At 44.0% G+C, this 22,329-nt stretch overlaps 1 protein-coding gene across 1 annotated transcript in view; it reads right to left on the reverse strand.

Moving 5' to 3' along the window:
* The window catches only part of SLCO3A1 (solute carrier organic anion transporter family member 3A1), a 150,875-nt gene that overhangs the window by 87,752 nt on the left and 40,794 nt on the right, over positions 1 to 22,329 (reverse strand). The window lies entirely within an intron of this gene.

A 22,329-nucleotide genomic window follows, 5' to 3' on the forward strand; every position in this document is an offset into this window, starting at 1 on the left:
AAAGCTCCAATATATCACTGTTTAAGCTTGCATGAGAGGGAAGAGGAGATTTTTTTTTTTTTTTGCCAAAGGCACAAGGGCCCATCATCTTCAAAGCTAGGAGTAGGAATGCTTTGAGGAAAGTACTTTCACTAATCTGAGTCTCAAAAGCAGAAGAGAGTAGAGGACCTCATCAATAACAGACAGCTCTTAGCCACAGATACCAAAGGTCTTCAAAGGGAAAGTCTGCATCATTTTCCCAAGTTTGAGACTTGGAAACCTGAGACACTACAAAAGTGAAGTGGTTGTCAAGGGGCACTCACAGTGACTCCACTCCTCTGATTTATTGACAAACTCTATATACACTGACTCAGCTGGAAAATATATGGACAGTCTTTAGAGCCAGATGATAGCTGGTTTATGGTCCAGAAAAGTAAAACAAGTTGAGTATATTTGCAAGTGTGTTTGTAAAACATGAGTTATATATAAGTGCTCATAAGTTATAACTACTCTCACAGGGGACTGTGCTTTGCAGTGAGCAGGAAGGCAGTATATCCCACTGTGGGTAGAAATACTGCTCTCGAAAGCAATTGCATACGCTTTTTCTTACCTCACAACTGCAATAAGTAACATTTAGTTGACCCAATCTTTATATGACCCATTTCTGCCTATGAGCACTTCAGATGCATCAGTTGCAGGCCACCTAAATGAGACTCGCAGTGCAGAGCACAGCAGCTTGGCAGCAGCCTGACCACCATCTGGTAATATCCTACCTTTGTGCCTGACCACTGGAAGTCTGAAGCCCCTGCACCACCAGAATGACTGCTGCCAATAGTTATATTCACTTTATGTTACACATGCAGTCAGGACCCATGACATGGTCCCATCTGATCTACTGAGGAGGCCAATTTGTATTTAGGTATTATTCATTAACTTGGGAGATGCCCACTTGAGAACTGATCTGAGCTAGGCTGAGATTCTTCCTCTCAGTTGGCTCAAACATAGGATCCAACACTAATAAAAGAAAGCAGAGGTAGGCAGTGCTCTCCTTTGGTGCTCTGAGAAAGGCTAACATGAAACAATGACTTGTCTGCAGTAAACAGATTTCCCTTGCAACCTGCTCTTGACCTGGGGGAAGGTGCGCACAACTGGCAACAGTGATAGATCTGCTCTTTCTCAGGTCTGGGATTTAAACAACTTAAGCATCTATCAAGTTCGCAACAGAACTATAGATGCAAGCTGTGGGTCTTTCACACAACGCGAGCATGGCTTAATGCTGTTGCAATAGGGTCCTTCAAGGGACTGCTGTACAGCCCCACATTTTCCCATGCCAGCCCTCCTTGCATGGTCACAGCTCTGCCTGGAATACACCGGGGAGCAGTGCTGGCTTCGTTCAGCTCTGTGTCTGATCACAATTAAAAGCCTCTTAGAAAGACAGGAGTCTGCCAAGACTTCAAAGGAAAGGTTAGTTGAACAGTACAGCTACCAGCAGACCTAAAGGAACAAGAATTTCTTTTACTGTCATAACTGATAGCCTGCAATGGCATACGGCATGTCATGGTCACGGCAGTGGGCTGCACTCAAGAGCTCCCTTCTCTCTCCATATTTGGCCTGTCTTCTCTCCCTCCCTCACAGCTCTTTTCTGCAGCTGATATTTCAACAAAGCACTTCTCCATCCTCCAAGATCTGCTTCTCCTCTTCAGTCTGACTCTCTCCAGTTGCAAAGCACCAACTTTATGAGTTGACAGCTTAGGGCATAGGTGAATACCACCTGTCTTTGTGTATTCCTCCACAGAGCGTGCCTTGCCAGTCGTGGGTCAGCATTTCAGTGGTATTTCCCTGAATCAGGGCAAAGGGAATTCCAAAGCTGTGGCAACGCTCCTGTAACCACATGTGCTGCCTGTAAGCAGATGTTTCTGCATGATGTTTGATAAGTCACTGCATTGCCTGACATGTTTGCACACTTCTCAGGTGATTCCTAAAGATGCAAACAAATGTAAATGACTTTCACAGCCACCATTTCACTCCATGAGCATCAGACCTCAAATGGTAGACAACCTCTGGGCCCTGTTTAAATTACTGCAACAGGAGCTGAGAGTCTACCTTATTCTGCTGCAAACGTTGGTACCTGCCTATCTTTCAGCACCTTATCTTTGGTTTCCACAGAAATGACAAAGATGCTCACATGCCTATCCTAACCGGAGCTTTCCTGAACAACTCTGAACTAAATTTAATCACCAGCTTATTGGCTAAACCTGATTAGTGTCTACGCATGACAAGAAACAGGGAATGTTCTATAAAACTGAGATCAGGGTCAGGCTTGATAAAACTTGATACAAATTATCTCTGAAGATAAGCATATTGATGTTGTCTAAAACCAGAGGCTCCATAACAGGCTAAATTAGCCTGTTCAGAGCTCCAAGTCTCTGCAGCTAGACTGCTTACTGCATCCCTGCAAGCTTGTGTCAAGCCTTGCACATACCCAAAGAAACAGAGGGCAGATAGCACTTTTATCCAGAGATTTTTAGATGAATGATAAAACCGGTCCAGGAGGTACAGACAGAGAAGAAAGATAAAGGCAAAAGTAAGAGCAGCCAACACAGCACTGTAGCAGCCCAGCTACTCTTCTCTGTTGGATCTTGTTACACACACCATTTTGAAGAGCAATAACAGATTACAAATCCATGCCAACGCCACCTGTAGCATGTGGAAAAGCCTGATGAAATCCTGTTACTTTTCCTGAGCCTATGCATACTCTATTTGTCCTTAACAGGGACATTTGGAAATCGCTGTCATGAAAACAGCAAGTCATCACACCCCTACTTATACAGAAGGCTCCGAGACCCCCCTGAAAGGTGTTCATACAGCTTTCAGAGCTGGCTGTTCTGCTTGGAGGTGTCCCTTCAAGAATGCAGTTGGAAAGAACGGAAAAAAGAAAAAAGTCAGCTTTGTTAGTTTTGTGACCTGGTTGTTTGCAGAGCTAGAATATTTTTTGGAGGTGTATCCAGAATCCTATTTAGAGCTTCAAGTCCAATTTTGATAAGTAGAGAACTTATGTCTGTATTCTGAATCACCCTATACTTCCAGGGAAGGTAGGTTATGTTAAATTGGGATATAAAATACTGATTATCAGGTGCTTCTTTGACAAATGTCAACAACTATTCAGCTCCCCCAGTCTAATTTATCATTAGGGCTCTGGGAAAAGTAAGCTTGCTTCCTTTGTTCCTTGCAACAGGAAAGGAGACAGTAGTGCTGAAGTATTGTCACAACACCAAGAGTAACTGCTCCTGGAGTTGCACAGGCAACCTCCAAAAATCTCAAGTCAAAATGCTAAGCCTGGCAATGAAACAAGGAAAGGCTGTTTTCTGTGCAGCAGCTGGGAAAAGAAGGCTACAAGCTTCTTTTCGAGCCCAGCCCCTCATTTGACCAAAAAGATGAGTGCAAAACCTAACATCCAGCCATTCTCAAAGTGACAGAGTAAGGCAGGCTGGTTAACATGAGCAGGTGAAAAAACACAAAAGCAAGCACCTGCATGCAAAAGTCAGACAGCTGAACAAGCAACTACTTTCAGTTTCCTTCTGGAAAGCAGGCTGGGTTAGTTGGACATACCTTGGCTCTACAAAGCTTTAGAGAATATCAACTCTACTTGATCCAGTATTCCTTCCCATATCCTTTCTGTAGGAGATTTGAAGAGGAGCTGCCTTCAGAGGATCACTGTGACCTTCCTGGCAGGCAGGACAGCAGCAACACTTCAGCCCTGAATGGCAGACTCCCATCCTTGTACCAAGGGCCTGATCCTCAGCCCCGTGGCTGAGCAGAACTATCCCACACGAACCTCAACCGACTCCCCCATGACTGGCAGGCAACTCCTGGTTGAGTTAGGGCTATAGAAAGCCACAGAATGAAAGCACTGATATGGAAAACACCACGTGGCGGGGGGTGCTACAGCATCATAGAGGGGTACAGTTTTATAGTGAAGTCTAAGCCCAGGCAAGATGCAGGAACTCTGCTCAGATCTCATTCTCCACTCCAATAGTATAAATGCACAATTAAAAATATTAAAATTTGAATGTTATGCCTCTTTGACATAAGGCAGGGCCACCACATTTAGGACACATTTGGGCTTTGTGCAACAAGAAAGCCAAGCCCTTTAACACTACAGGAATCACTTGCCATTAAAAAATATTTGATTCTTGCACAGATGACAATAGAGTGAAAAGACACCTGCTGCTCCTTACTCCTCAGGGCAGACCAGCCCTGTCACATTTACTACCATAGTTAGGTTATTCAAAACCACGGGGATAAAAGAAAGGAATTATAAAGGTGGAGATGGTAACTTCTTTCTGATACCACTGCTCAAACCTCAGCCTCATCACTACCCTGCAATTTCAACTGCAAAGTTTCTGAAGCAGCAACGATCATTTGATTCTTTCCATTTCTCAAGTATTTCTGGGCAGCATTTCAACATGGACAACACCACAAAAGTAAACTGTTATGACTGTAGTATCCAGAGAGCCCAGAGGAAGGCAGAGCACCGCCAATCTGGGTTCTGCGTGAACAGAGTAAAAGAAAAAACCTACCAAACTTCAGATCAGGTATAAACTGTGCCTCAGTTTGCATTTGAGAACCTCTTGGACCTTACCCCTCTTTTACAGCTTTTCCAAACCACATCATCTCTGGTTTCAAGCAAGTGCCACATGTCAAAGTGCTTTGCTATGTTTTTGGCCTTGACCGCAAACAGAAACACATGGATGAACTGAACGCCAGTGATTATCATCACTACTGAAGTATTTGACAATATCCCAAATGAGATCACTTCACCACCACAAAAAAGCCTTCGTTAAAAACATGAAGCGTCCAGCTACAGCCCACAATGAACAAGTGGTAGCTCTATACAGTTCGATATACGTTTATGTCCTAGTAACCATCATTGCTTTTGAAAACACTAATCAGTAAAGCCCACAACATCCTGTAGGTGGTTTATAAACAGGGAAAGCATAACTGAAATCATTCATCTAAAATCTTGGAGGCACTAATGTCTCAACAGGACTATAATCCAGGCAATTCTCCTCCAACACCTATTCCCCAAACATGAGCTCATGCTCAGTTGTTGAGGACTCAGTAACAACTAATTTTTGCACCACAAAAAAAATCTGTCTTTGCTGACAGAGTTCCCAATCTGCAAACTGTATATCGTGGTTATAGTAACACAAAGGAAAGTATCTAACTATGAAAAATTAAACAGATTCCACCACATGCCTCAGTTCTGTACAAAGAGCAGATGTTAAAACCTTCAACTGGTGTCAAAATCTCTCTCTCAGAGGTGGCAGGTTTTGAATGGTTTGGTAATTAAAAGCTCTAAAGATTGTTGGCTTTAATTCAGCACACTTCACATTCACAGAAAGGCTTATTTCTTCCCTCCACAGTGCCAGATACCGACGCACGGCCGAGATATTTAAAAAGACAGTCAGCCACCAAATTCCATGAGAGAACAACAAAAACCAGTAACACAAACATCCAACATCCGCAGAAACTGTTTGCATATCAGTCTGCCTAGATAATAGAGATATAAAATTGTAAAAATATAAAAACCACAACCAGTGTTCACACCTTGCAGAGGAGGGAAAGTTTTCTGTGATCACCTTCCACAAATGCTACCAACTCTAAACAGGGAATGAGGTAACCAAGACCTCAAGGAAGACTTTCCAGGTGTGCATCTCAGTGCTGTAGCCACCACGTGCTATTCATCAGCTATGTCTCCAAGGGAGTACTAACTCCACTTATGGCACAAACCTGGAGATTAACATCATTCTCCTTGATTTCTTTTAACACTTTAATACGGCCACAGCCCTTTCTTCATTAAATCATTCTATTAAAAAGAAGCCCCAAACTTTCATGTAACATCATAGACAGACACATCAAGGCAGATACATTGAGGTACACCGTCTCCAGCAGAGTCGCCCAGAAACATCTGCAACATCAATTTTTGTTCTCAGCATCTCATACTTTCTCCCATGCATTGGTGCCGGGGCAGCTAAGCATGCATGGCAGAGCCATTGCCTGCCTTCGACTACTTGGATTCAGCTCCATCGTCAGCAAAAGAGGCAGATTACTTGCAAGGCAACAGCTTTGGCTTGGAAGTTCCTACTCTGTCTTGGGTGGGTGGGAAAGTAAGCTGCTCCACAAGGATTTGAGGGCTAAAAGAGGGGAATTTCAAGGCACAAAGTAAATCATCCCGAGGGGAGTCACACTGGTCCCAGTTCACTTAGCAGCAGAGAGAGATGATCCCTTTGTCCCAACAGTTGGACCAGAGGTGCCTCAGAGGTTTTAAGCACAATCCCTAGGGGAAAAGGAAATGAAAAGCAGAGCAAGCACAAGTAGGATATGAAAGCAATCAAACTCCTTAGGAGTCATGTACTGCCCAGAGGCAGCTCTATTTTAAGCATACTGAATAGGATGTTCCAAAGCCATCGTACATTGGCTCAACTCCATCACTATTTCAAGATGAGAACTGGGTATATTCCTTCCAGGATATACAGAGCATACCTAAATACAAACTCCCCCATAAATATGTTATAGATCCAGGAGAAAATGAAGTCTTCCTTTTACACCAAAAATAATTTTCCATGCAAGAACCATGTTAGAAATTGCATTTTTTCCCCTCCCTAAAGTGGCTCACGCTGAGGGTTAGTCATACACCTCCCATTGACTCTAATGAGCGCCTTATGGCTAGAACAGCAAACAGCTTTTTCCAGAACATGGTGGGCAGAAGTAATTTTTATTTTAATAGACTAAGAGTAGCATAGAAGACAAAGCCAGAAGGAAAACTAGCAAAACCCTCTTGCATGCTTGGATGTGAAAGAAATACGGCATATGTATTCTCCGACGGATTTTAGGGACTAGAAACATGCTTTCAAATTAATCCTTAAAACTTCCATGACACTACAAGAAACTACCTCACCAGCAGAGTAGTCATTTGTGTCACTTGTTCCTTCCTATAGGAAGGAAGGCTTCCACATGGAAAGGGCAGCACACTGGGACACGGACATGGAAGCTGACAAACACAACTGAGCTTTGGGAAAGTTGACCTACGAGGAATGATATAGGATGATGCTAATTTAAAGGTGGCACGTCTTGACCTCCAGATCTACCCCCTCACCCCCCTAAAAAGCCTTCCCCCCCAAACCAGAACATTTCAAACAAACTTGCCTTCTGAAATGGAAGCTCCTCCACACACTGAAGTTCCTACTGAAAGGCAATTTGAGATTTCAGTAAATCTTGCACTGAGGATTTTCCAAACACTTTTGCAGCTCCCTGAAATGCCTGAAGCTCAGCAGTCTGCAAGCTGAAGAGCTGGACAATGGACACAAGGACAGGACAGCAAAGGGAATTTGAGAACTGAGTAGTCTTGCGTGGTTGTCCACCTTTGAGAGCACCCTGAAAAGCCCTAGGAGCACCATGCCTGGTGCAAGCTTGTAAACCCAAATTGCTATGAAGCAGAAAGTTTCTTGACCTCTTTTTTTTATTTTGACAGTTCTGTTATTCCAAAGGTCCTATTTAACCGTATCCTTAATATTTGCGTAAGTTCTCAAAGCTTTGCACAACATCAATTAATCCTCTCAACAAATTTGGGAGGTAAGCAAATGGGTATTATCATTTCCATTTCATGGATGAGAAAACTAAAACACATAGATGAGGTTAAAGCCAATGTTTTCAAGCACGCAAGTGAACAAAATGAATTTGCATTTCTGCACGAGTGAAAAGCCAGCTTGGAGACGCACACAAGTATGCTTTTACGTGCATACAAATCTAATCAAATTGGAGGCACATCTCATGGGTGCTTCACCAGGCCCAACAACCTTGCTCAAGGATAGAGCAAGTGAGCCTCAAGGGCAAAGGAGCCCTTCCCCCAAATTTTGCCCTATGCTTACATCCACACTGAGCACAACTCAGATTTTTAAGCAAATATAACAGGGTCTAAATACAAACGAATTCCTAGTTTTCACAGAAGGGGCAGAAAGATTCAATCTCTCACTCCAAGAGACTATAGCAGTGACTACATAGGGAAGGCAGGTTGAGGGGTTGAGTGGAGCATCATAAGCATAATAGATAACTCTTCCCGCAAACTTCATCACATTACTTGCAAGTCTGGTTGGATACTCGGGTTTTCAGAGCAGCAGGGACTGTCCTTCCATGCACACCTCTTACACAGAGGGTGACAAGGTTTTCTTCTTAACGTTAAGAGTCCTTAGCATACCCAATACCTCCACCACATGAGGATGAGCAACTTCTGCTTGGGGCTCACAGTGACACCTTGACTATTTAGACCTGATGGTGGTGCAGTAGGTAGAAGGTTGCTTGCTGAGTAGAGCAAGAGATGGTGCTGTGTCCTAGGATCCTCCCGTTCATGAGATATTAAATAGTCTTCAAACAGGAACCTCCAAGCACCTCCTCATCTCTGCCTGTAAATGACAACTCCTTTAAATACAGGAGGCCAAATCTGATGATCCTGAGGATACATCAGGTACTGCAGGGATGGGAGGTCCAAGTCTCACCCTGGCAGTGCTCTTCAGGAGGGACTACGCTGCTAACTCCTCCTGCAGCCAAGAAGCTTACTTAGCTATCGCTGTATGCGATAGAGTGTGGCACTAGATTTGTTTTTGTGTCTGGTTTGTTTTCATTATGTTTCTCAAGGGCACCCTAGTGGTTGGGTACTTTTTATCTTGTTCTTAAAAATCCAAGTAAAACAGCACATGTGCTAGAAAAGTGAATTACTAATTAAAAAGCACATATATGAGCAAGCTAAAAAATGATTTTTTTTAAAAGCATCTATTAAAAAAATAGACATGTCCAAAAGTCATTAACATTTCAAAGGATAAAAACCCAAACCAAATAGCATCAGGAGCAGCACAGTCTAATTTACATGAGAAAAACCTTTCGTACAGAGTATGCTGAACTGTGAAACAGCTTTGATTTCAGGCCAAGTTATGTTTCTTAGCCTGATGTGTGATTATCCAGCATGACTTTGCATTATAACACAAGGGCATCGGTTTAACCTATGGAGGGGAGCTGCAGCGAAATCTCAGGTGAAGAGCTAAAGCTAAATATTTTCAATACAGAAAGAAATCCACATTTATTTCAAGCATGAGGAGTTTCACGTTAGGCCAGAACTTTTAATTGTGGGAATGGAGAGAAGAGTAAATTAACTGTTTGATTTATACCACACTAGAATCTGGCCCCTTCTCGGTTTATACTGCTGAAATACAAATTGACTGAATATATTCCATTGGCCACAATGACACTGATGGTTAGAGTCAAGATGGAGTAACAAACAGGGATTTACTGTTTGAAGCACATCACATAAGACCTAGTTTTCTTAAATCTCAGCTGTTACAGGGGCAACAGCAATTTTTAGGCAGCTAACACTGAGCATTTTTGCAAAGCTATAGCTCATAGTATCTCTGTGACTCAGTTTACTTGCTGCAAACAGGGGTGAAAACCTCAAAGAGAGAGAAGCATATGATTTAAATCCCGTGCTTCATGGTCTTTGCACGAAGAAAGCCTGCCCAGTGTCTCTGTAAGAGCTGCAGCATCCCAGGGTGAAAGCTCTGTCCCTTCACTACACGGGCTACAAAAGCGTCGGATCTATTCTGTCGCTCACGCTGGGTTGACGGCAGGACACAACAGCGCAGTGGCAAGGCAGAGCCTGCCCTGTGGTTGTGCAGCATCCCTGACAGTCACAACAGCCCCAGGCACCGGCCCTGCCACACGCAAGAACTGGAAACCAGAAGCAAAGCTTCTCTGGATCCCCACAGCTGCAGACTGCTGACACCTCCTGAAAAGCCTGCATCCCCTGATGCCCCTACCTCTCCCTGTATTTCAGGGTAGCTTTTCCCTTCTCTATACACATTATAGCCTAGCTTCTTAATTTTTCCTCCCTCTGTTCCTTCCTGCCCATAGAGAAGTAACTTATTCCCTGCAAGTCTGTTCCTATTCACCTAATCCTATTCTTTCAGCTCATTCTGGCTGGCTGCATGGAAAGGAGTGCTAGCAAACGAGTATGAAATGTGCTGTTATCAGATTTTTCTTTAAGTTTCTGGCAAGGTGGTGCCTGCATGCCAACGTGCTTCAACTTCTCTTGCTGAGCAGATTGGATATAGCCTCCAAGTCCTTTGGGATGGAAAGCTGGTAGCAAAGCTCTGTTTCAGTTTGTCCTGCTCTCATAGCAGAGAGCTGCATTACTTGACATTTAAGCATCACACAGAAAGGCAAAGAGATACTTCATGCAATAGCCCTTACAGCTCAATGAAGTATAAACAGCCTGCTTTGCTCTGCATTCTGTAACAAGGAGAGCCTCTTATTTGGTTATTTCTCTCCTCCTCTGAGGAGACAACACCGGAGGTTTTCAAACCTGGACAGCATTTAAAAAAAGGTATTTTTAAGCAGTCATTAGAAAGTGCATTAGTATCAGGGTGGGGGAATGCACAATAAATGATTTTTAAGTGATAGGTCCCAGTGGTCTGTATGCAGACAGAGGACAAGACTGGAAATTGTGGGATCATATGCAAGGATTGTATTTTCAAAAATTCAAATAAGCCTGTAAATAATATCTGAGGAAGAGAAAAAAGAATTGCGGAGGAACGAGAGGTTTCAGACAAGACACGGAGCGGAGGTGCAAGGCACAAGTGACTGTCTGGCAACGGGCTAGACCACAGCAGCCTTGCAGAGCTGCCTCGGGATACGTCCTCCGAGGAGAGGGGGCAGGAGGCACACGTAGGAAAAAGATTCAAACATGCAGTTATAAAGCCAAAACATGCACACACTCATTGCTGTGATTTGCCTGTGCTGCAGGACTCCGGTTACCCAGAGCGACCCCACCGAACGCACCCAACAGCAGCATGGGCTACGGGGAGAAGACGTGGCCGGATTGTCATAGAAACGCAGGGTATTTTATTAGGTTAAAAGGAAGAACAAGACAGTTCCCTCCGTGGACAGCAGTAACCCAGCAGCCTTGCTGCTGACCCTGCAGAGGTAAAAAGGCAGCAAGACAGGAGGGTTTAGCCGAAATTAAGTAGACAGTGGATTAGTATGGGATTTTTATCCTTGACCTGGCTTTCTCTATTGCAGACAGCTTACATGCAAACACACTGGTAGGAGTGAAACCAGCAGATAAATGACACATTTTCGCCTTGGCGCAGTCAGAGGAAGGAGGAGAGGAAGTTATTTGTCCTTTTCTGTACACAAGGTAAAATTTGTTTCCTGCAGTAATGAGAAAGCTTCTCCCTCCTCCTTCCCCAAAGTAACTAGCAGTACTAAACACTTAAAACAACTGAAGTTCTTTTTAAGGTTGTTTCTACTCCCTTAGCAATAAAGAAAAACTAAATTCAACTTTTTTTTTTTTAATTCACTGCCTTCTTGCAAATGCAAGAATTACATTTAAAAACAAATGGAAAAGTTAACAAATCCAGGCAGTGCTATAAAAAATGGATTCTCCGGTTCTTAGACAGTTTAGAAAAATACACATAGATCAGGAGCTAACCCTAGGAAGCCTGCTGCCATCCTTTCATTGACAGCATGAAGATCTTCCTTCCCCAGCCACTTCCCACAGACAGAAGCTGCATTGATAACTACTTCATCCATTGCTCTAGTACAAGGCACTCTCCCATGGAGTTGGCTTTCAGTTAAAGCAATCCAGAGCGTTTGCAAGTCCCAAAGCATCCAGGCTAGAAAAACAGCCTGTCACCAGTCCTGTGCTGGCAGGTTGTCTTAGGAAATTTTATCCCTGTCCCAGTCCTGCGCTGGCAGGCCTCGAGGCTGCTGCACCCTATGCAACACCCAGTCGCAATGCCAGGAACCACAAGGATTTTGAGACCACCATCTCACCAGCCACAGCCAACTCATGCAATTGGAGTAAGAGACAGCACTAAGCACCCAGCTCTGCTTTGTAAAGCAAAGCTCACCCGCCCAGTCCTGAGCAGGGACTTCGCCTAGAGCTGCAGGTTGGGAAGAGGATCACATTGCTATCAATGCAAATAATGAAGCAGGTGCAAGGAAAGTCAGCAGCGAGGCAGTCACTCCATCCCTCGGGCCAAAGGCCATGCCAATGTTTCTTGCTGTGCTCAGCAATGCACTGAGACTGTTTCTCGTCTTACTATATTTTTGAAATAGCCTCCAGAAAATCTCTTGCTGTAAATATCTTAAAAGTTACAAGGAGCCTAGATTTTGATGTACCTTTTCTTTTGAAGCTTTTTTTTGTTCTTACCCTTGCAATATTGATTTTTTATTCTTGAAGTACTCTTTACAAAAGACAGACACCCCTGTAGAGTTTATCCAGCAAGCAATACTTTATAAGGAGCAAAAGCAGTAAATCCCTCCTGCTAGACTGCTCTGTCACAGCCAAGAGGACACGTGAGGTCACTCGCCACTGTGGTCCCGGAGAGCCGCAAAGCTCCTGCTACGGACCCCCCTACCCCTCGACCATACTGTTTCCATAGGTTTCAAACTCTGCTAGTGTTACAGGAGGGTTTGGAAGGAATAGGGAAAGCAGCATTAATCCAAGATGTGACCTGAATCATCTTATCCTGGGGTCTCTGAGCAAGCAACACCTGCCTTTCCTGACTATCTGTAAAACAAGGAAGACTTTGCCACTCTGTCACAAATCCCTATTCAGTATTTTAGTTTAATGCACTTAAATCGTTCTGATATAAAGCAACTGGAGGAAAAGTGTTCCCTGAGCAGCCCCAGTTGCTTGTTTTAAAGTGGAATAATCCTGAGCTGCTCCTCAGCATGAATCATTAGAAACACTGGGATTCTGTGATGACTGCAACCCATCCTCAGATGGTATATTCAATCCTTTGGCTTTAAAACAAAAGCAAACAGAACCACATAGGGAACATTTTCCTCTGGTTCCAGTCATCCCCCAAAAACACATTCCACAAATACTTTGCACACTTCTGCTTTGCAGCCACCCCTATGGTACACAGTGAAGCAGCAGATTAACATCCCACAGAAGCATCCTGGAACAGCTTTAAGGACAAAAGATTACTAATATTTTCAATAAGGGACAGAGGAGAAAACCAGAACTGCAAATGCACTCATCCCTAGGGCTGTCCCTGGAGCAATAGTTCAAGATCAGCTCACACTGGAACTGCTGCAGCAGCTGAGCTTTCTGGGGTCACAGGAGGAAATTTCAGTCCTCAAGCAGCTTTGCTTACGCTGGTCAGATGCTCTTAGAGCAACCTGTGCACACACGTGCATTTTTACACGCATTCCCCTACCCATGTGTTGACTAACAGGAGCACACACTGTCCTTTCTTCTGTTTGTTAATGCTGTCACTGTGACTGTAATTCAGCTCTCTAGAAAGGAGGAAGCTTTAACAGAGGGAATCAATATATGACAACTACAATCCTCTGTTCAATAATTACACAGAAATTTACACTGCTGAGTAGGCTCCCTCTATTGATTTTTGCAAAAATATTTACTGCAGCAGAAATGCAGGTGTAAGGCTAAATTTTGAGGCTCTGCCTTTTCAGTGCATTGATTTTAAAATAATAACCACTTTCATATTGCACAATGCTTTAATGTCTTCATTCAGAGACACATCTCCACACAGCTGGGCACCTGTGCTATAGCTTTCTTCTCCCATCTCTATTTTCTATCCCTATGTTCAAAAAGCAATTAATTCCTAGGCCAGGTGCTCACAAACACTGCTCTCGACTCTGTGCTGCAGACTTTCTAAACAAATCACATTCCACATTAGCAACTCCTAAATACTTATCACAGCCACAGGAAGGAAGGAGTCATGTTACACAGTGTCCTCAGTCCAACAGAGGAGAAACATCTCAGGAGTCAAGACAACCACCTCCACCCTTTAGACAGGGGAAATCCCATGATGCAGTTATGGGGGTGTCAAGAATATTGGGCAAGTATACTGCTTTAATATCTCAGTTGCAAGCTGTTATAAAACTTGACAGTGTTCAGACTGTAAATTATACTGTCATGGGGGAAAAACCCAACTCCACCCGACACCAAAAAAACTTGAGCATGTGTTTTGCAAAAATGAGAAATATGAGAAAATATTCTGTCACTGTTTAACTCTGAAGTAAACCTACATTCTGTATCAAATGTTAATGTCTGGTCATCCAGCCTTAGAAACAATAGAAAACAGCAAGGCTAGGAAAGGGACACAAAGCAAGACAAGAGAATTAGCAATGTGGAATGGAAACTGGGAACGTGACAAAGAGCCACTACACTGGGAATTTAAGATGAGAACAAGAGATGATCGAATTGCATGGAAATGAACAAAAAACTACTTTATTTTAATGCCAGAGCTTGTGGATACCCAGGCAGCAGGTTTAACAACAAACTGAAAAGGAATAATTTAATTCATGGGGGTCTCTGCTTCAAGATACTGAAAAGTCTAAAATATAAATCTGTCAATCAGATTAGATAAATTGATGTATAGGGCCTTAAACACAAGAGTGGTCCATATGCAACCTTCAGACCAAACCACTGAGTAATCATAAGCTAGTTGTAAACGCCGAGGAAAGGATCATCCTTGCTTTGTATTGCTTCCTCCACACTTCAGTATTTGTTACCCATCACTATTGTACCCAGTGCTACAGACAGGGTATAAGCAAAAGGGACTTTTGCTACAACTGTTCATAAGTTTAATGGGCCATAGAAATCCCTGAATTAGTGCCAGTACAAATAGTATGGACATGTATGCACAGGGGAGGGAATTCAGCAGCGCCACAGAAAGCTGAACACAAACTCCCCAAGCTCAAGGAAAGGTCAACATCTAACTACTATTCTGATGCTGCTGATGTCTGGAGGGCAGAAGGAGGGCGAACCTCAAACCTGAGTGTTTTCCATAAAATATTGGTGCACAATATTTCCTTCCTTAGCAAAAGAAATCAATTTCTCTGAAAGAGTAAGCTTTTGACCCAAGAGCAGAGATCTAGAATCAAAACTAATAAGTCACACTAGTAGATACAGCTGAAGAGTAGCTCTATTGTTTTCTGCATTTTTCCTCTTAATGAATTTTCCTCTTTTGAATTTCAGCATCTAATTTTCTACATGATGTAAAGGAATAGTGCTTTAACTAAAGAAAAACATAGGCAGAAGGTCTATACTGCATAAGAAGTCTCACTTCTCTTACATTTCCCTCTTGAGGATGCTGCTGCTACTAATGTGCAATGAACTTCATAAGAATGACTCATTACCTATGTAATAAAACATGACTGCTTTTTTTTCTCCCCCATGTCTTTGTTCTCCTTTCTTCTTTTTCTTTAAGCAATCCGCAAGAACTAGAATTTTTAGAAGCATTATCAAGGTAACTCACGGGGGGAGAAGGGGTCACACCTGGAGGTGCAACACTGTGTTCACATTTTGGAAACCTCTTCCTGGCTGTTTGCGCAGCTGTGCAAGAAGCAGCAGATCAGCATTTGACATGCTGGAGAAGAGCTTGCTGTTGTCTGTTGCAAGTACAAGCAAAGCGGAAAGGCTGTGGCAAGGCTTTCAGCAGATAAGCATTAGAAAGGTTTATTGAGCAAAGCCTCTTGGGGTGGCAGTGGGTCCCTCCAAAGCCTCTTGGCAAGCCCACTCTTAAATTTTCTCTGAGCTGGAAACATGCCAAAGCCACATGATAGATACAAGGTGACAAAAGCAGTAACAGAACATTAAGAAGAATAAAACCTGAAATCAGCCCAGACTATGGGATAATACATTTATTGCCTTTCCTTTCAGCACATTTTGAAAATAAGATGCAGGAACAGGTTCAGTGACTTGTTGGAAATGAGTCTACGTCAGTTTTTCTGCTGCTGCAAATGAGCAGAGTCAAAGGAACAGCACCTATGTCCCCCCATTCCCACGTCCTAGTAGCCCTGCGTGCTAAGAACGGCACATCCCTCAAAGCCAGACAATACAATATACTGACAAGTGGCCCTCTGAAATACTGAGATATGCACAACAATCATCAAGTACTGCAAAGACATAGCAACTGTTTCTACTTTGTCAGGAAGCCAAATTTTAATAGCTCCTGTTGTCCAAGATTCAAACTGCAGTTCCTTCTTGTGAGTTGAGAACCTGGTTTTGTACTTTCACTCAACTAATTTCAAGGAAGCCTGTTACTTTCTCATACCCCTTTCAACATAGCCACACACTAATGAAACTGCTTGTTCTCTTGTCATGCTGCCAAAAACATGCAAATACTACAAAAGGCTACCCAGAAGCAATGCAACTGTTTTGGTTGCTGGCTTTTTACTGCAGTATATTGGGAGAAGGCGTAGGAACAACCAGCACCAATTTTTGAATCTGGAGATCCTAATTCCTCTCACAGTCAGTAACGCGGCCTTAAACGTGAAGGCTGAGAGCTTTCGATTCCGTATCTTCCCAACAGCTTTCAGTTACTCTGTGCAATAGTTTAAATTGACAGTTCTACCTAGTATCTCAAACAGTTCAGTTCTTCCTGGCTCATACCTCACTGGAGGGATAGAGGATGCAAATGCATCTTTTTGATTTAGCTGATGATGCATAAGGCAGTAAGTGAATCCAGCAAACTCTGACAGAGCACTTCAGGCCTTGAGAGGACACATCAACCAATAAAGAAGCAGATGTCCAGCAGACGTCCCCATAACAGGCCTACTGAGGAACAAGGGTTCAGTTGAAGAGTGGGTCTCTGATCAACCACATTAAAGACTAGCTCTGGACACAGATGGGGTGTAAAGGGTGGGGAAATAGAGACCATTAGAGGAAGAGGAACTGTGACTGTTTGAACTAGGAAACAATGCTTCTTCAGAGCAAGAAGTTAAAGGTAGGGAGACAGAGGATAGCCTACAAATAAGCTGTTCAAGATTCATTTCTTTCCCTAAATGAATGGTTGAAATGCATCACACACACTGCCAGAGGCCATCAGAGAAGCATGTAATGTGAATCAGGCCAAGGAAAGGGAGAGGAACTTGGGGTGGGGGGTGGTGATGCAGAAACAAGCCACATCTCTGGCCTGGAGAAAAGAGAAAGGCTGAACGCCTCAAAGAGGTTTCCACGTACCACTAGAAGTAGCAGGCCAAATAGGTAGGAGCAATTTCACACGTTCACAACAGGCCTCTGTAAACAGCCGCACCAACCAGACAGCAGAAGCTGCTGCTCTGTTTCCATGCAAACTCTGCTCACCGTTTCCAAATGTGGTTCGTTTTTCTCCTGCACATCTGAAACATCTTTAGTTGATTTAAAAAGCCACTTTCTTTTTGTGGAAACATGAAAGCTCTCCATTATTCAGCACTTATTCCACATGGATGAAGGTCACTGGCCTCGTTAAAGAGCTTTCCCGCAGCGTGTAACATTAATAGCTGTACTGAGATGAAATTAATTTCACTTTCTGAGATCTTTCTTCTGACACTGAAAGAACTGCGTTAGGAGGGAGGGAAGGAGGGAGGGAGCAGTCGTCATGATTCCTCGCACTGCGCTAGGGGGATTTCTGCCTCCAACGCCAGGAGCCAAACCCAACGCGGCACTTTTGCTCAACTCCTCTTGGGCAGGAAAGGGTTCTAAGGTGACCTGGTCTGTCCTGGTTAGCGTCAGATCCCAAACTCCTGCTCTAGTGCATGTTTCATACTTACAAATCACTGCCAGCGCCCTCCCATGAGCTACAGTGAAATTCACAACACAAGTGTGTTCATGGAAGACTTCAAGGAAGTTTTACAAACCCCTGGAGAGCTTAATCAAATGAATTCACAGGGGAAAGAGGTACTTTAGTCACTAGAAAGAACACTCAAAGCCCAAACTATGCCCTTGAAAGAAGCAGAAGAATTAAGAAGAACAAGGGGCAGTGAAAGGTGTGATGGGATGCCAGCTCCCTCTTCCCATAGGAAGAGTTACCACTTCCATCCTTTCCCTCCTGTCATGGGCTGTGTCCGAATTCCCTTATCTCCAGCAAAAAAACAGGGAAACAGGGACCCCACGCTCCATATAAGGGTTCAGAACATGCTGGGCGAGACCAGGGCTCCACACAAGAAAGCAGCCTGAGCCCTGTCCGCACCGACTGGGGACCCCATCCAATTCCCCTCGCAATGGTTACAGCATTCAAAGGCATACGTGAGCCCTGAAGCAGAAAGTCTAACGATCCTCTGAAAATACCGTTCATGCTCATTATGACAGATCCAGGCCATACAGCTGGCCCTGGTATCAACTCCTTAATAGGCTGGCATCAGAGCAGCATCCAAACTTATCATCCAGGGAGCTTACCCTTAACAGAGCAAGAGCTCAGGTCAGGAGCCCAAACTCCTCCCTATACCTCCTGTCTGCTGCCTGCTGGCTTATCACAGCCTGGAGCACTGGGGTGCAGTGTAGAGGTGCTCTCAGTGCAGCTGAGCTCTGCACAGGGGCTCTTGCTCCCAGCTGCCCTTCACCTCTCCCCACCAGAGGTTATAGCCCAGCCTTACACATGCTAGCAAAACTGTTTGTGTAAACACCCCCTAACCCAGATCTGTCAAAGTGATCTACACCACCTTTAATGCTTTAAACAATCCATCTTTGCTAAGTGGACAGGGCTAGGGGCACAATTACCCGAGCAGTCCTGCCAGGAGAGCTGGTGGGATGGAAACATCCCCCCCCTTGGCTTACCTGCAGCTGAAACCAGAACAGAGTCAGATGTGGCAGGCAATGACAACCCCCCTGACAGGCTCAGGGGCTGAATGCAAACCCCCTTGGGGTGTAAAAGCAGATGAAGAATCAGGCAACAGGGACTTACAAAGATAGAGGACTGAGATGAGGAACAAAAATTAAGAAAAAGGGGGTTGACCCAGAGATAAAGCAGCAAAGGCTCTAGTAGAGGCATCTCTCCCTCCCTTTCACTACGGGTAAAGAAGGGGTAGCAGCCAGATAGCCCTGCTTTTGGCTGTCCTGATCTGCCCATTTAGTTCACTTTATCAGATGGTAAAAACAGCCCAAAGAGATACCACCATCCGTTAGAAATGATATGCCATTCAGAAGCCCTGGAATTAAGCTGACTTTGCAATCCTACAGCAAGCAGAGGAGGAAAATAAGTAAAAGCCAGTGGTTTAAAAGGCAGGCTTTTCCTCAATGCAGGAAACAGCTTGCATTTAGCTGTGCTGCACAGCTCAAAGACTAAATCTTAAGCCGTGATATTAAGGTTCATACGGCTGAGAAGATATTGACATTTGGGCAGACATCAGCAATTCTTTCAAGTGAGTTACGGATACCAAGGGCTGGAGAGTCAGAAGTATTTCTGCTGTACTAAAACGTGACATGCCAAAATGTTTATTCTGTTGCAAATGATGCTTCATATGACCCTCAAATACCAGACTTCTTGCAATAGAGGAAAAAAGGGGACACCAGACCCCAAAAATACACACATCCCAAGTTCTTGTCCACTTGCACTGATGCTCCTGGCTTCTTCCACTCATTCCAACCCGTGGCCCTTCACAGGACGTTTTGGACTCGCACAGCACCCGCAAGTCCTAACCCTATGCGGCTCAAGGGAAAACATAGGAAAAATACCTACTTTATCCATTTTAACAGTCACTAGCACAAGCTGAGTGAATTTTACTAGCACCGAGAACAAAATCAGAGGCAACGCATGACTAGCTCTGTGTTTCCTGTTAAATGAACAGCCCATGTCCTCAACGATTATTTTAGCCCGGTGACCTCCCAAAAATGGTTTCTTGCTTCCCAGAAAGGCACACAGAGGAAGCAGGACGGGAGGAGGAGTAGACCAGGACGGAGCAGCTCACTGCCGAGCGCTGCACGGGAACGTGGCCAATTCCCACGGCACAGCGAGATCACTGCCTTCAGTGACTTTGCTTTAATGACCTGGGTGAGCTGGGACCCTGGAGGCCAGAGCTGCCCAACAGAGGTTGCTTTTAACCTTACTGAAAATAATAGGCTTTTTCAGCTGCTGGCCAAATAGAAAAATGTCACTTTCATCCTAATTTCCAGGCTTAGGCACAAACATTTTTTCCCTGAAAATGCTCCAGAAAGCCTTTGCCTTCTGTACAGTTGGATACAGCCAAGAACTAAGAAAAAATCCACCAGAACTGATGCAAGTTGATTTTACCCCTTATAAAGTTATACTTATGATTTCATTGAATGCAAAACATTACAATTAAACCTTGGAAAATGAAAGCAGAAGATAGCTTTTAAAAAAACATACATATATACATATATATATAGCCAGTACTTCTGCTGCATGAAAAGCACATTAAAGCCATTCTCCTATTCAGAAATCTTAAAGGTTTGTCTTGTTAATTTTTCTTTTCTTTTTAAATAAACTATCTCCAATTTTAAGCTAGAAAATGCTGAAACAGTTGAAAGAACATGAGCCACTGTATCTCATCTAGGGCTAAACTGTGCCCAGCTCCATTAGGAACAGAGAAGGAGGAAGGAGAAACTCAGCCCTCAACTTTGAGCCCATGGGATGCCCTAGGTCGAGGAAACCCTTTCTTCCCTCTCTGTTATTTCCGATATCACAAAAGGCAAAAGATAAAGGCACGGCTCCTTTTCCACATGCTCAGGCTAGGTGTGCAAGGGCAGCAAGGCTGTGGTTGCTGATACCTCCCACTGCACATAAAGCTCAGCATCAGAGATAGCAAGGCTCTACATAACCCCGAAATGGGCCAGGACCACAAGGCACTGATGAACCTTCAGCTAATAACTTTGCTCCCTAGAGATGACACTTAAAGAAAAAAAAAAAAATCTCATTTTAATTTCCCTTGAAGTTACTTGGGAAACTATCACTCTGATTTAACTCTTGGCATTCTTCAGTGTCTTTTTCTTTCTTTTTTTTTTTAAAGCCTAAAATTCCCCCTGAAAGGAGCAGTAAATAGTTGTCCATAAATGGAGATGTACTCAGTTACCAGTTGTATACAAGCAGGATTAGGTCATTGTCATCATTTTTAAAGCATCATGGGTGTATGCAGAGCGCCACATAAGTGAAGCTGCACCAGATAAATAACAGGTCACCCATCCAAAAGGGCTTACATTAATTACGTTAATCCAGTATAGGAAGAGGACTATGCTTAAACAATCTCAGCTGCCTGGGATTTGGCTATTATCCAGTGACAGTCCAGTGCAACCTGCATTTGAAGGGTGTGTTTAAGGAGGATATTCTAACCACTTAACTTCAACCAAAGCCGGGGCCCCGGACAGAAGACATCCCTCAACACAGGAGCAGTCCCTGAAGAGTCAATGTGTCCAGAAATGAATCCTGCAGAGGAGCCTACCTCTCTCCTGACCTACCGTGAATCCAAGGATCCCACCCTAGGAACTTAAAGTTAGGCAGTAAACTTTAAATGCCCAGAAATCTCTTTAGGAAGACCAAAACTAGACACAAGAACCACCAGCTCGGTACTAAATTACAACATCAGCCTGTTTTCTATATGCTTGTACGAGGCAGAACGTACTTAAGTAAGGAGCAAGACTCAACCACATTGATCTTCTCTGCAAACACTCAGGGTTAGATTTGAGCTCCCTCTCCAGCAATCTCTCTACAGACAGGGGCTCATCCTCCAGATGCACAAAGGATCCTATTACCTGCCTATGATTTAAGAGTCACCTTCAAATCTCCCATTTCTTCAGCTGTAACTACAGTTGTGAGTGCAACCAGCTGAAAAAGGATACAGATTCACAAGTAGCAGCATAGGCAAGTGCAGCTCAGATGCTTGACAGCATTAAGGGGCTCAAACACCTGTCTAGTTCCTGTGGCTGACATGGTTCTGCTCAGTGATTTTTTTCAACCAAACCCCATGGTGGTGAAAACAGGGCAGAAGGTACAAACAACAGAAGATGCAGGCCCCGCAAATCCAGGCCCTCAACCACCTTGTGCCCGCTTCCCCACCTTACAGCTGTAAGGCCAGCATCACAGCACCGGTGTGTGTTGAGCATGCTTGCAGTCCCTGGAGGCAGAGGGTGACACGTGGAGCGACACAGCAGGCTGTAGGCTTGACTCTGCTCCTGCCATTTCAGCACAGCCATCAGTTATCTCGCTTTGACCCAGCTGGCAGCAGATCCTCACCTCCGCAGTGATGACCCTGCTGATCTACTAAACACCTGTTGTAATAAGAGCTCAGCTAATTTATTTGCTCTCTCTGGCAGGCTGTCTCCCATCTAAAGGCACCTCCCAGGAAAAGGGAGCAACATCCTGAGTCACTGTTAGCAAGGACTGGGAACTCTGTCCACCCACAGAGCAACTTTCACAGGCTCACTTGGTCATATATATCATCTTTGGCAAGCAAACAACAGTTATGTGCTATCTAATACAGCTTCAGAGAGGAGCTGGCAGGAGCAGCAGTGAATCATCTACTGAACTTTAACCGGTGACAGTGGTAGTAGGG

Source organism: Struthio camelus, chromosome 12, assembly GCF_040807025.1.
Source record: "Struthio camelus isolate bStrCam1 chromosome 12, bStrCam1.hap1, whole genome shotgun sequence".
Classification (NCBI taxonomy): Eukaryota; Metazoa; Chordata; class Aves; order Struthioniformes; family Struthionidae; genus Struthio; species Struthio camelus.